At 37.9% G+C, this 15,195-nt stretch overlaps 1 protein-coding gene across 1 annotated transcript in view; it reads right to left on the bottom strand.

Annotated features, from left to right (window-relative positions):
* Positions 1–15,195, bottom strand: part of PDE11A (phosphodiesterase 11A) — a gene marked incomplete at its 5' end in the record, with an annotated part of 141,550 nt that overhangs the window by 125,573 nt on the left and 782 nt on the right. The gene's annotated exons all lie outside the window — the stretch shown is intronic.

Below are 15,195 nucleotides of genomic sequence, written 5' to 3'. Positions count from 1 at the left end.
GTGCAACTGAATCCCCACAATAAATGTTTACCCTTATGCTTTACATGTCAAATAGCAATCATTTATTCAAGAATTTTGCAAGTATAATTTCTTGTAGTTTTGTCTATTTTCAAATTTTGCTGGCCAAGAATTGTATCTAATATTATCAGCAAGTTTTTTTATTGTTGTTACATAAAATTTTTTAGGCATGATTTCATATGCTTTTGTACCCACTTGCATTTAGGTTTTTTGGAGTGTTAATGCATAATTAACTGTATAGACTTTTATCTGTTTAAATTAATCCTTACCTAAAATCTCTAAATCATGATTGAATAAGCTTGCAGTGTAATCCTATTGATCACAAAGCATGCACTTTCTCAAAAAAAAAAAACAAAACAGAAGACAATGTGAGCATAAGACCCATCTTACAATAGAATGACAGAAATCAATCTCTTGCAACCAAATAATAAAAATGTTTATAACATATGTTGAAGAGTAAAGATACTTCAAAGAGCATCTTGTTATTAGTAACAGCAGCAAGTATTTTGTTATTTTAAATTCTTTCTAAGGTAATGGATGTGCTTAAGGTTACACATACTTATTTAGGGATGTACATAAGAAATAAATACTTGCATCACACTCAAAGACAACTTCATTTTTCAACACAAAATCCAAATCTTTTATTAAAACTAGAATTGCTTCATACTTCTTTTTGTCATTCCTATTGTATGTGGGGTCACAGTGCTGCACATAGAGTATATTTTTATCCCCCAAACTATTCAGGTACTAAAGTCTTAGTAGTAGTACTGCTATTCCCAATGCATTAAAAAAAATTTACTTAAGTTGCACTTAGACAGTTCTTCTTCAGATTTGAAACCTGGTTTAGAGGCAACTGACATAACACATGTTACACTAAAGCACTAGAAGTAGTTTCTCATGTCTTCATGAAAACCCAGGAGCTTTAATACTTGTAGGAATTTCAGAATGCAATATATTGTAAAAGATGGTAAACGACCATCTTCAAAAACCTAATTAGTAGTGAAAAAATACACATAGGGTGACAATATTACATCTTGAGATCAAGTTAAATTTGATCACCATTTAAAAAATAGTGCCATCGCTTTATAGAACTCTTCTACTGAATGACACCCAGCAGAGACTGGTATCTAGTGTTAGTAATGTGATCATACATACACCTTATGCTAGACCATGCTGCCACTTCACATCCTTATTCTGTAGACACTCACGGTTTCTCTGTCAAGTAGATAAAGACTCTTTTTGGCCCCACTTCCATCTGCTGCACTTTAAAATTTAGTACATCAGACTGGTTATGCTGCTAGTATTCCAATGGGGTACAAATGCTTTATCAAAGAAATACAATAAAACCGCAGCTCCTCTTGGAAAATTAAGTACAGGAATGGCCCTATTTTAAAAAAAAAAAGCTCCTCCACATGCCAGTATATTTCTCAGCATATAGCTTAGCTCAAGACATGACTCAAGGAGTATATTGTTTCGATTTGCAGTTTCTTTAACCTTCCTCTGCAAGATACACACCGCTAGTTACATCTGGAGAAAGATTACTGTATATACAAACAGAAGTGTATTAAATATCTTTTCATACAACTTTCTATGCTTGCCAGAATAGTAAGAGGAGCTTATATCATTTTTGATCATTAAACAGTCTTAAGTTTTCCTTAAATACATTAACATTTGTAGTAAGCAAACAGCTGAGAGCAAAACTCAAGTCTTAACAGAAAAATTACTTTCAATATAGATTGACAAAAAACCTAAAGAGAACTGAACCAAATATGGGTCATTTGTTTACATGGCAGTGTGTGGAAATCCATTCTCTGGAACAGTACAACTCAAACTGCAAATCACAAAGTGACTCAAAGTTCAGAAAAGGTAGTGCTAACAGCTTCTTTGTTCATCTTGGTAGAGAATAGTCTTCAACAGCACTTCTATCAGCCAGGAAAGGAAATACTGCTATTTACTGGCAGCAGCTCTGTTCCTCCAGGGTAAAGTTAGCCTTTATGCTACAGACAGTAGTTACAGCCAGTTCTGACTCCCCTAGCAGAAGGGAAATAAGCTCTTCCACAAAAATAAGCAAAAGTTTTGTTTCCAAAAGTTTAGACAATACTGGCTGTGAAATAATGTCTATATTTGTCTTGGGTGATGAAAACAGTCCATACAGTCCTTAATCTAAGATTTGATTGTGATGAAGACGAGATAATTCATTAGATCTTCACTGATGCTAAAAACTGACATCTTTTTTTTCCTGGCAATTTTATTTCTATTTTTAGTTCCCTGTTGACGAATTGCAGAAGCTATAGAAATAGACTGATCTAGTCACCTCAAGAGACATGATTTAGAAATGCTCTGCATTCACTCATCATAATGATTAACATATACATTTGGCTATTTTATTACTTGTTGCAGTTTTTCATACCTTTCAACCACAAGAAATTAATACCGTGATAGTCATATAGAGTTTATAGAGCTCTTCTACCACAGAGTATCAAGCTCTTAGAACAAAGAAAATAGTATAATAAAGAACCATTTTAATTCTATAACTTCATTAGGAGTTGTTCTTCTTCCTTAGACCTATTTCTGCCTCTGGAGTATATTAAACAGTCCTTGCTTCCATAAAGACCAGATTACTAATACGCAGTTTTTGATAGGGCTTTGATGAGATTCCCTTGAATTATTTGTGCCCAACTTCCTTAGGAGAACAAAAACCCCCATGATGAATGGTTTTTAATAATGGCATCACAGACCCAGACCTGTCTGATCCTGTGATCTTTCCACATGCTTCTAAATACTTTTATATCAGCTTCAATAGAAGCTGAACTGTTCTACATTGTGGAGAATCCTGCCTAGAAAGGGATGGTTCTTCTACAACAGAAAAAAGTAAGATGCAGTGCAATTATCACACAGTAGGCTCCACCAGTGAATAAATTAGACTATTTCTTCAACTACATCTTGGTAACATCTGAACTACTGTTTAGAAATAGCTACTGTTGCTGAAATATTGATAAATCTTTTGTGTTACTGAAGAGACAGTCCCTGCTCTACTACTTTTGTTCAAAGCAAAACGAAGTACATGGGGAAACACTGAAATAGCATGCCTTGACTAGTAATATTGTTGTTGATTTACATCCTGTGGGCCTTATAAAAGTAGCAAGCCTTCAAGGCAGAGTTCTACTGAAAAAGGACAGCTGTCAGACAGAGCAAAAGCAAGTTGCAATTCATTTATCTGAATACGCTCAATTAAGAGAAGTACATTGTTGTAAGACAAAACAGAGGTCTGGGATAAAAATTGGGAAGATGCATTCATGTTTATCTGAAAGTTTCTTTTGTTTAAGTAGCAAGGTTCACTGTAGTGGGTATTTTAATCTCATTGTAATTTACATTCTTGTGGCATATGTAGTCTTTGCCTTTTCAACAGGCCTCAAGATTAATACACAAAGAGCTGTTGGACCTGCAGTGTGTGGCAGCACACAGGACAGGGGCTTGTGAACCTGTCTGAATTGGATATATACAGGACAGCTGCCAGTGTTTGGAACAGATTTAATGATGAGCTATCAATCCTGTGTTCCTTAATGGACACTATGGAGAACCAGAGCCACAGGAGGGATTAGCAATATGGAAAGTGTTTTTTAAAGTACAACTCATTGCTGCTATAATCACTTCTTTCAAGCAGATTTTGGAAGTTTCCAGTTCATATCTCTTTCTGGGACTGCTACACTAGGAGAAAGAAAGCACAGGGATCCTGGAGCAATCAGACAGTTAAGACCCAGAAGCATGCCATTCAACAGAGATGCAACAACATGCTTTGTTTTTCCTGCCATCTGATATCAGATTACCCACTTATGCTAGAGAACTGAACTACCTTTTGCAGAAGGGTATTACATCTCTGGAGCAGAGACTAAAAGGTACAGTAAGCACAGTATAGGGAAGTTAATACATTTAATTGGAAAAAAGAGGCATTTTTGAGGAAAACCTCAACAAGAACTTGGTAAAAATTGAAAGTCATCAAGATGTGAAGTGGAACTCTACCCCTAACTGTTTGTGGAAAAGCAGGCAGGAACTTTATTTTGGTGGCATTTGGGAAAGTGATGAGGAAAGATACATAAGAGAACAAAATACTGTTCCTGACAACATTAGTATTGTTGAACCATGCAATATACACATAAGAAAACTGAATGACTGGGTGACTTGCATTATGTCCCAAACCTCTTTTATCCCCATACCCCTCTTCTTTCATTACATCCTATTATGACAATAAGTATGTGGCAGGTTCTAACAGAGAGGTTTTACTGGATTTAACAGCATTAATAAAAACCTCAATGCCCATGTGTGAGCTGTGATGGCTGAGAAGCTTGTACAAAATTTACGTCTACCTCTCTGCACAGGTTAGTAACCTTGAGCAAGGAGGCCTGTTTAACAGCTGATAACAAAGCTGTTAAATCAGAGAGAAGCCCTTTGTCAGACTGCAAACATTGAGATACAAACTGTATTATCTCACGTTAGAACATCCTGCAGCACAACAGTGTCCTCATCTGCACCGTGCTCCCAGGTAGTAAGGAGTATCAATGTTGATGATACCAATGCAGCACTTGGTTTTAAGTTTCTCTTACAATCAAGACTTACATTCAGAAACTAGGGACAGACCAAGATACAATATGTATACTTTTGAGAGAGAGACTTCACCATAATTGTACTCACAGTACTTTCATGCAAGAACACTCAAGAATTACAAGTAAAGTCTTCCACTGACTGTTTAAAACATTACTAAACCCAAGCATAGTTGGTTTTACTGCTTTGGTTCTATATAATGAGATTTCTAGATGCCAGAGACATTCAAAATGTGAAGACTGAGGCACTTTTAGCTAGAATTTCAGAACTACCAACAAGGAAGAGTTATTCTGTAGGATAAACCTTATCCTTGTCTCAAGTTATTTACTGACTGTAAATTCTTCTTCAGGGAAATATTACCCTGTAAAATGTGATACAATAATCAAGTAAAGACACAGAGGAGAGCAGGCCTGATTCATTAATCCAAGTACTGGTATTTCAGCTGCCTGTGCAGTGACACAGCAGTCCCAGTTCTTTTGGGGCATATTTAAAGCTTGTCAATAAATGAGAACAGACAAACACCGTCATGCTTTTTTTCTATACAAGACCAGAACAAGGTACAGACAGGTTTTTTCCTAGGGTTCTGGAATCATATAATGTTATCAGAATCTCAACTCCCATTTAAAAAAAAATTAAATTTCTAGTTCCTGTAACTGTGAAGATAACATTAAAAGTGCGATGTGAAAGTAATCAGGAACATAAGGATCAGAAATGTTAGAACCTGGAACAGCATTTGTGAGCAGCATGAATTCTTATCAGTGAGCTGGTATATTCAAATTCACTTTTCTAGATCCCCTACCTTCATCACATTAGATGAAAACTCAAAATATTGACAATGCTTACAAGATCTGACCCCATAAGATAATTAGTATCTTGATGTACCTCAAGTTTCAGGCAATTTGAATCAGGACCTAACCAAATAATGCCTATCTCCTGTATGTCAAGTCCTCCAGATTGACCTCTGTATTCATAAAATTACTCTGTAAATCTGACTATGAGAGGTATACAGATATTGGACAAGGATTTAAAGTCAAATCAGCTGCATGGCACGCAAGAAAAAAATCCATTGGGGCCCAATCCTCTTTTCTTTGATATCAATAGCAAACTGACCACGGATCTGAGGTCACTAAATAACAATCATTGATAAAGATTAAACCTGAACAGCTACACATAGAGGAGGCCTACAGAAAATAATCCATGCTGACCAGGAAGAAGAGGTAAAACCTCATTAAAAAGTCACTATTTCTATCATTTACTAAAAGAATCTACACATTTCCAACTAAAAAAAAGAATCTCTTCTCAAAAAAATTCTAAAGACATGCACTATTCCACAGAATAGTGCATGCATAGACGGTCTCTGAAACTCCCATGAAACAGTCAAAACAAGTATTTTGTTCTTGTTTTATCTTACCTAAATCTACATTTCTTCTTTTCCCAAGACATTTGAAGTAATAGAATAGGTTATGTTAGAAATGAAAAAAGTTTTAACTTCCAAGCAAAGTTTTACCAACTGGTTTCAGTGTTGATTTTTAAGTGGTTCACACATAGTTAGTAAAGGTACAGGTTTTGTAGTTTCAGGTTTGTTTGTTGTTTTTTTTTTTTTTAAACATAGGATAGCTCTTTGAACTTGGAAAAAAGTATGTCCTTTTATATCCTTATCAAAGCTAGTACAATTTATGTGAGTATTATCAGCATGATTTAGAACAGAAAAAGTATAATCCTAAACCAAGTTAGCTAGGAGTCAAATACTGTAACAGAGGATGAAACCTGCCTGAATACATTTCCAAGAATTAAATCTTCATGACAAAGACAATGTTTTCGTTCTCCAAAGTCTAATGATAAAGTGTTTAGTCTAGTGAAATGGACCAAGTGACTCGGCCAAAGCTGACAGCTACAAGGAAAAGCCATTTCTAATTTTTTTTTATTTGAAGATACTGCTTTTCAGATCACACAGAACGCAAGAGGTGCTCAATTAACAGGCCTGGCCTAGTATATTTTACAGTTCACCGCATAGTTGGTTCTTTTTCCTTTGGAAGGACTCCAGAAAAAAACACGAGAAACTTGCAGCAAAATATCTTTGCATATACTGTATTTAAATTACTGATTGAGTTAGCTAAGTTGTATCAAAAACAGATAGTAAGAGTAGTATGTTTGATAGTATTGTCAACCCAAGCATTATTATACTACCAAGCCGCATGGGATAGACAAATTTGATTTCATGTACTTTTGACTGACTTTATATGAAGCCATCCTGCAGGAGCCTCTACATTTACAGAAGGAGAAATTGAAGTTGGAAGAGACCTATTCAATTTCTTAATCATGCTTCCTATGAGTATAATACATAAACTTCTATAGAAAACAAAAAGAGCAATCCAAAAGATAGCAAGTTATCTAGATTCAAAGCATAACATTTAAAAAGCTAAATACAAATAAAAAATAAAGCCATCCAGTCTGTTCTAGATACTCTTCTCTAAAAACCACATATGGTGTAAACGACATTGTACATAAACAGGAAACAGAAACCAAGTAATAAACTACTACAGTAGATATGGGGAAAACCTTGTAGAAAAGAAACTCACACACAAAAAAACAAGTAATAAAGCAATCTCTGAAGAGAACTCCATGTAAGGATTGCTGCAGCTATTCCTGTCATCTCCTACAAAATCCCTAAAGCCCCAGAGACAAAGGCAGCAGGAGAACAAACTAGTACCATTTACCAGCATCTCAGACCTAATTCTCCCAAGTAAATAAGCACAAAGTCCAGTCATATTGTGACTATTGACAGCAATATTTCTTATAAGATAAAATTAATAAAATGGATAAGAATGTGCAAAATAACTCGGTCAACCCTATTCCTTCACCCCAAAACAATTCTTAAAGAAAAGCAGGGAACACTGACCCTCAAAAATTCTTAATTTCTGGATTTAAAACTAAGTCAGTCCATAAATAATTTGAACTAAAAAAAAAAAAAAAGCAGCTTACTTGGAAAAAAAAAACAAAAAAAGGTGTTCATTTGCAATGATGCAATACTAAAGTTTTGGGGAGTTGTAGTTTTGTTTTTTAAAAAAATCAGTAGTTTGGGGCTTTTTGCTTAGTTTGATTGGTGACAGTGTATTATATCATTTATGTCCTTTTCTGATGACTGTTTCATTTATTAGACAATGGACATAAGTAACAATGCACGTTGTCTACTTACACAAAAGCAATGGGAAAAATCAAAGGGAAAAAATAGCATAGTTAATCTTTCTTACACAGGAGTAAATAACTTTAGAAGCATGAGCAAGTTTGCAGACATGACTGCCAAGTTAATAAGCATAATTACATTTCATGCTTCATAGTCTGAGCTGATCAACAGCAGGGACCAGAAAATATTCCTCTGTAGGACATTACCCAGATCCCTAAGGTTTTGGGTTTCTTCCTTCAAAACAAACTCCTGGTAGATCACCAATAGCACAACAGTAAATCAAGTTGTGGTCTTACATATGGCAGCTGCTGTGCACTTCTGCTCTGCTTGTATCATTATTAAAGAAAAAAATGTTTACTAAAAATATTTTTCCTGATTTTAAATATTCCGAGATCACACCCACTACTGTATGCGCCATCAGAGTGGCTCTCTGCACCCTTCTGTACTGGACCTGACAGACACCCCACTGGAAACCAACCACAACCATGTCCATGTTCCCATCTCATTCCAACCTCGCTTTGAGCCAGGTCCTAGTGCTGATCTCCTAAATATTTATGATTATTGTATCAAATATATACACACATAGAGTGGCTTTAAAAAGCTGACACTCCTCTGAGCAAAGAGGCCAACAAGACTCCTAGGTGTTTCAACAGAAGTCTGTGTATGAGTTTATGCCTAGCACCTGCAGGTGATTACTCAGGTGAGCAACACATGGCTTCAAGGGTTAAAGAAACAGTATAATAAGATTCTTGAATAACAGGTTGGAAATATCTTATTGTGGCAAAGCGGTAGTGTTATTAACTAAGCCACACATTTTTAAACATGCACTGTAGAAACATTAAGCTCAGACTGCATACAGTTGCTGTTACCCTCTTAACACACAACTCTGCTGGGCCATTAGCTCAAGTTCTTTGTATTTCATAGTTTGTCAATAGGGTTGTTTTAGAAAAGTAAAACAAATTAACTTGCATAATGATGTATGTATGCTTATTAACTGTTATTTTATAGAAAAACTGTACAATAGCATACAACTGTAAGTAACCAAAACAAAATATCCATATGTTTTGAAAAACTGAAAACCCATCAAACAGAACAGCCAAATCATTTACCAAGCAAAACTAGAGCTTTACTCAGTCTTGTGCTTGTAACAAGATTTCAGCTAAAATTTGAAGGGCCTAATCCTGCAATTCTCTCTCACAGTCACTGACCTGCTCTAATCAAATATATATTTCCTTTTCACAAAGAAGTTACAGGCCACAGAGGCACCAGTTTCACTGACTGTTCCACAAGAAAGTTTTACAAGCATCTGAGGGAAAAAATCCTGAAAGCGTCTGTCTTCTTCAGACAGATGGACTGGCTGAGCAATAAACCAGTTAAAAGTCCATCAGCTTCACAAAAGATAGCCTTACAGCAGGCGGGAAAACTGCCCCAGATCTCCAAAAGGCTTTTCCTGCTCAAAGTCTGCACGACCAACAGCCCAGGGGCCTGCTGCAGGAGGGAGAGGTGGGGAGCCAGGCCTTACAGCTGCTGCTTCCGAGAGGCCAAAGGCACCAGGTTACTGAGTACTTGCTCTGTAGGGCAGCTGAGAAAGCAAACCAGCTAATTTTTTTATTAATAAAAAAAAAAACCACAACAGAACTACTAACCTGTTAATGCCTTGAAGTTCTCCATGCTTCTAGTCACCTGGGAGCCTGCACCCCTGCAAACACCCCCTCACACCAGCACTGAAACAAGACAGCACAACGTCCTTCAGCACTGATTTTAAGTGTGCGAGCCCCACCAAATGGCTCATAATTACCCAACAGGCCCAGCAGGCAGTAGAGAAAACTCATTACACCTCAGCACGGGCGGCCTCCTTCCACCTAGACCTTTGCCACCCCGCTGCTCCAGGTGCCAGGACTTGTGGCAAACAAGCCCCACCTGGGCACCCTGCGCCCAGCCACCACCAGCTCACCCACTGCTCATTTCAAGCTGATGAGGCAGACACTGCAGGCACAGCTGGGGCAGCAAACAGGTGGTGTGTACCCATGGAGTAAGGGCTAGGCAACCCTGGAGGACAGGCCACCACCTGCCTGGTTGGTGAGGTAACCTCGCCCAAGCATGGAGAGGGAGGTGTGTTTCCTCACAATACCTGAGGGCTGCCACCAGTGGCGTATGCTGCGTTGTGCAGCCTCGTCTGTCCTGGCGATCCACCTGAGCAGCAGCACGGAGGCACAAAACTGAGCCCTTGGGTGGCTTTGGACATGTGCCCTGGCATCTACCAGGAGCTCCTGCCCCCAGCAGACATCTCCAAGGTGAGAGCGGTGGTGGTGTGACCTAGGAAGGCCTTAGGACATTTTACATGTCAGTCAGAAACTGTTCCCTGAGAAGAAGACTTATGGAGTGTGAGGAGACCTCCTCAGCTGCTGCCCTGAGGGCTCTCTGCTGTGGAGACACAGCAGAGTGCTGCCTTCTGCGGGGAGACCCCTCTCCCAGGCCACCACCGCTGTGACACACAGGATGTGTTTGCCTCCGCTGGGCTGCGGATTCAGGGATAATTACAACATCCCAATTTACTGACCTGTACTTAGAGTTTCCAAGTTTTTCTAAATTTTGCATGATGGGCTGGGGTGCCCCTTTGTGGAAAGCACGTTAGAGCAGTTTAGTTCTTTACTGTTGCAATTATCTTCCGCATTCCCTGTGGTACTTCCTTAGTCATGTTTAATGCACTGCAAGAATTGTTTTAACTCATGTTTTTGTATTATATGGAATTTTTAAAAACTATTATTTATTCTGCTTGCCAGGTGTCATGCCGTCTGCTCTTTAAAGAGCAACCTCTGTCCTTGTTAAGAGTCAGCACCGAAATGAATACGTCCGTTGTTGGTGCCTGCTCAAGTGCTGCTGAATAAAATAGCACCTAAGTGCTTCCCATTTGCAGAACTGAACCTCCTAGGACCCAGGGTTTTAATGCTTTAACTGCTCTTCAAAATTGAAAGGGATGTGCTGTTAATATTGATGATAACAAACAGCTACCCTGTGTAATGAAAAGTGGCTCCCGCCTGTTCGTGACCTTCTACGCCAACAGCCTGTCCCCACACACGGGCACCCCCAGGTTTGCGGTTGTGAGCAGGAACTTTGTAATGCCCTCCAGGCACAGCAGGAGACAGCGAATGCTCAGAGCTCACCTGGAGGGCCTGAAAAAGACAACATCGATGCCCGTACCTAGGTGTTCAAGGATGCTTAAAATTTACTATAAAGGGTGGTGTGTGCATTAGCTGCATTACACTTGGCCTAAGCTTCAAACAGGAGAGTCCAGAACAGAGCTCGATTTGTCTCGTTTTGCTTGATTTTAGTTCCAGTAATGTGGTTAAATTTTCTTTTTAAAGACTTGAGCTATATTGAAAAATAATTTCTGATAATCTTTTATGGCACTTTCTCCAACTTCTAAAACCGTTAAATATTTCTCCTCTCTTTGCTCCCCACTTTATTAAAACATCCATCTGGTAAGCCATTTTTTCTTCTGCCTTTTAAAGGTACTTTTTAAATTCCAAATTTAACATAAGATGTACAGAAACTTTGTTCAGCTGACCCTGGCAAATTACAGAACATGTTTTTCACCACTTTCTGATGTATGCTTACTATTCTAAAGAGTAAGATTTTTTTTTTTCACTTGTTATAAGGATTTGGGATGCTATTAAACTATTTCCCAACTTTTGCACCGCTAAAGGTATAACAATAACCAAACATTACTTGTGATTTAAATTTTTTATTATTTAAATACTGCCCTAAAAGATGGAACAAAATTTAAACAATCAGTAATTTCAGCTAAACATCATAGAAAACCTGTGAGAAGAAAGCACGACATGAAAAAATCCATAGCTTTAAATAGGAAAAAACTTTAAATTTTTAAATAACTCATAAGAACAGCAGATATAGGTTTAATGGCCTCTCTGCCTGTGTACTTACGATATGCTTAATAGTCTTCATATATGACTGCAAAAGCTACACCTATGCTCTGTTAAAAGGAGCCTCAATAGACATTTAGGTCCCAAATTTCCTTCCCAGCTTGATCGAATTCTTCTAACACATGTGCTCCAGACAATAGTGCATTATTTATGTAAGAATGAGGAGTCAGAAATGCTTCCCAAAATTAACATGGGGAAGACCTAAGGCTTTATTTTAAAACTTAAACTGACTAGGAGTTCGATTTAGAAGTCAACTGGATTACTTCCAGGAGAAAGAGTTTTAGACTGGCTCCGAAATGCAAAGAAAGTATCTAATTCCTTTCTTGTTCTCAAATCCTCTGTGGTACTAACTCTTACAGATCAGATCATATATTTTACAGACTGTTACAATTATAAACTCACTTTCATCACATGACTTTGTGATGTAATAAATAAAGCTTTTAATGCCATGAATGAAATTATGCAACTTTTGAATCAGTCATATAACGTTCATCTAAACCTTTCCATAACTAAGTATTTGTCAAATTCTCTGATGCCGTGAGCCTCCAAAAAGTTTGTTCAGTCACTGCTGAACTTCATAAATCAAATTACTGTCAAATGTTACATAGTTATTGTTTAGTATTAAAATAAGTGATTATTATACAGTCCTCAATACATAATATTAATTCCAAACCTTGTATCTAAGTATGCTTATTGAATTAAGGAAGATTGTTTACATGAGCAGGTTTTGAAAGTCAGACTCAACAACAGTGGTAATCACCTGGATCATGGAAAAAGCCCCAGCCTGTTATTTGATTTCATTTTTTAGTATTTTTTCTCTTTAGAAGAAGAAATGTGTAATTGAAATCTTACACCATTTCTGAAATGACACTGCAGGTCATTTACAAATATTTCCTAAACTAATCAGCCTGTGTGTGGGCACAGGGGACTGCATGCGTGAAGCACATCACAAGACATGACAGGATTTAAATGTACTGTTGATTGCACTGAAGTCCCATTAATGTCAGTAGTAGCTGATGATACAAGCAGGCAACCCAGTTTGTACTCGATGGTGGAATTCCAACTGGTATTTGATCAGGCTCTGAGAAAACAAAGATGGTTGGATGATAATAAAACAGATTTCCCAATACTGTAAACTAGCTAACCAATGATCTGAAGTACCTTTACCTCTTTTTAAACAAGTTTGTTAATTTAAAAAACAAGCAAAAAAACTTTAATCTAGAGGTGTTCCTCTGACCTCATATAAGGCCTTTTCTTACCAAATGGGTAGCATCAATGTAGACACTCTCTTCTGTGGACAAAATGGTGCTGTGCTGTCACCCCTTTTTCTCCAACTCCATCTGTCAGCCTGACAAAGTTTCCTGGAGGTGCTTTTTTTTACCTGATGGTTGATTAAACACTTCCATCATCAGTGGCAATGCTGACAAAAATCATATAATCATATTTATTAATTTTTAAAGTGCTGTATTGTGAGCCCTACAATTATCTGAAATGGAACAGCTGTCATTTCTTTATGCACATGTACCTAGGCTTCCCTAGGGCTCTTTATAATATTAAGTTAGAAAGGTCTCTTTTTAATGATGCACAATGGATATATACGTGCCAGGTAAGAGAAGATAAACTGCACTAACTCAGAAACATAACAGAAAGCAGATTCCCCATTTTATTAACAAGCAAAACTTTCATTGAAGTTGCAAGGTCTAAAGTTTCTTTTGCATTAATCAGAAGTAACTTCACTGAAAGCAGGGAAGTTGCAATTGATGTAATTAGAGGATGAACTTGGCTTAGAACTTTCCCTTCTACTGCAACTAATGTACTTATGGCTTAAATGTACAATGAATTGTATTATTTATAATATTTTAATTGATTTTGAATAGGAGCCAGACAAAAGTACAATATAAATAGTACCAGGAATGGCAATTGGACGGATTGTTTTTCACTTTTCTCTGAGAATGAAAGAGACAATAAACTGTTTAAAGTAGCTGGGCTTTTTCACAGGGAAGTGAACACAAAGTGAACAAACACTGAAGAAAAAATAATACAGTCCCCTAGGACTAGAAAACGCTCTGCCTTTCCAGTGGAGTTCTCACCTCCAAAAAAAAGGTGGCTGGAGCTATCCAGAGTTAAAAGGAGAGATCGAGCTCTTTCCCAGCCAAACTCAGATATCCTCTATCTGTTTAGCCACTTGAGATTATTGAGAACATCTTCTGCTTGACCCCCAATAGCAGATATTTTGGGAAGAGTACAGTTTTACTAGTGAAAGTAAAATCAGATGGTAAGAGAAAGTGTATAATGGAGAAAAGGAAAAAAAAGGAAGAAAGCAAGCTTAGATTTTTTTCAAAGGTGATCCAACACTCAATCATTTTAGTCTGAATATTACAGCGTTTTTACCAAGCTCTGTCCATTCCCTTCGAACTCTGTGGGTTGGGAACCTCTATCAGTCTGGATCTGTGAGGTGCTTAGTATTTTTCACTGCTTGACAAATAAATAAATATTCAGCCCAAAATACGTTTACCTTGGCTTTTCTGTATTTCAAACAAAAATAATGCAATCTTATTTTTCAAGTTTCTTCCTTGTATGGTTTGCTATAAAGCATCATCAGTTTTTTAACGTTTATTATTTTTGTTACTACTGTAGACCAAAATTAGACATTGGGCAATGGCTATTACTAAAACTCTTAAAGACATACATCTCCCACCTTTCTAAAGCTTTCCAAGATCCCAATTTAGAAGATCTGTCGCTCTGTGGCTCTTAATTTTCTCAAGAACCTCAAAGTGCTGATAGTGTCTCACACTGACAAACACTAGAAATAGCCCCTAGGACTGAGAGAGGGAGAAGTACGTTTTGAGCTAGTAGACTGAATGCACTGTTTGGCATTAACACACGCAGGCGAAGGCACATCTGTCCTTCCTGAAGTCAAAGGGAATTTTTCCTTGAAGCCGGGACTAGGTTTTCACAATTCACACTGAAACCTCTATAAAAGTAAAAGGTGGGGAAAGTCCTTGTAGGAGAATAACAGGACTGGTTATACCACTCCTAGGAATAGGTTTGAAAACACATGCCATGTGGACTGAGTGGGCATACGCAAAGGTGAAAAATATATGCTCTTTTGAAAGCAATGAGATTATTTCAGCAGCGAGCAAGCGGGGAACATTAAGTGAGACAGAGATTTAAGAATATTATCATCATTGGGACTGTCACGAGCATTTTTTTTAAACTTTTCTTCAGCCGATTCCAAAATACGTTTTGAAAACGCATGAAGCTGCCTGCCGCTCCTGCGACATCCAGAAGCGCTGCTGTACCGATTTTACGGCCACTTTAGCCCCGCCGTCCCCCCAGGAGAGGCCTTCCCTCCCGCCTTCACGGGAGTCCTCCCCCGCCCCGTCAACAGTTGCCCCGAGCACACCCGCGGCCGCTACGCGCAACCCCCGGCGCCCCGACGGTGGCAGC

The sequence above is a fragment of the Haliaeetus leucocephalus genome, unplaced genomic scaffold (genome assembly GCF_000737465.1).
Source record: "Haliaeetus leucocephalus isolate CR32 unplaced genomic scaffold, Haliaeetus_leucocephalus-4.0 Scaffold1, whole genome shotgun sequence".
NCBI lineage: Eukaryota > Metazoa > Chordata > Aves > Accipitriformes > Accipitridae > Haliaeetus > Haliaeetus leucocephalus.
The sequence above is the reverse complement of the archived record's forward strand: the minus strand, read 5'-3'. Positions and strand labels throughout refer to the sequence as shown.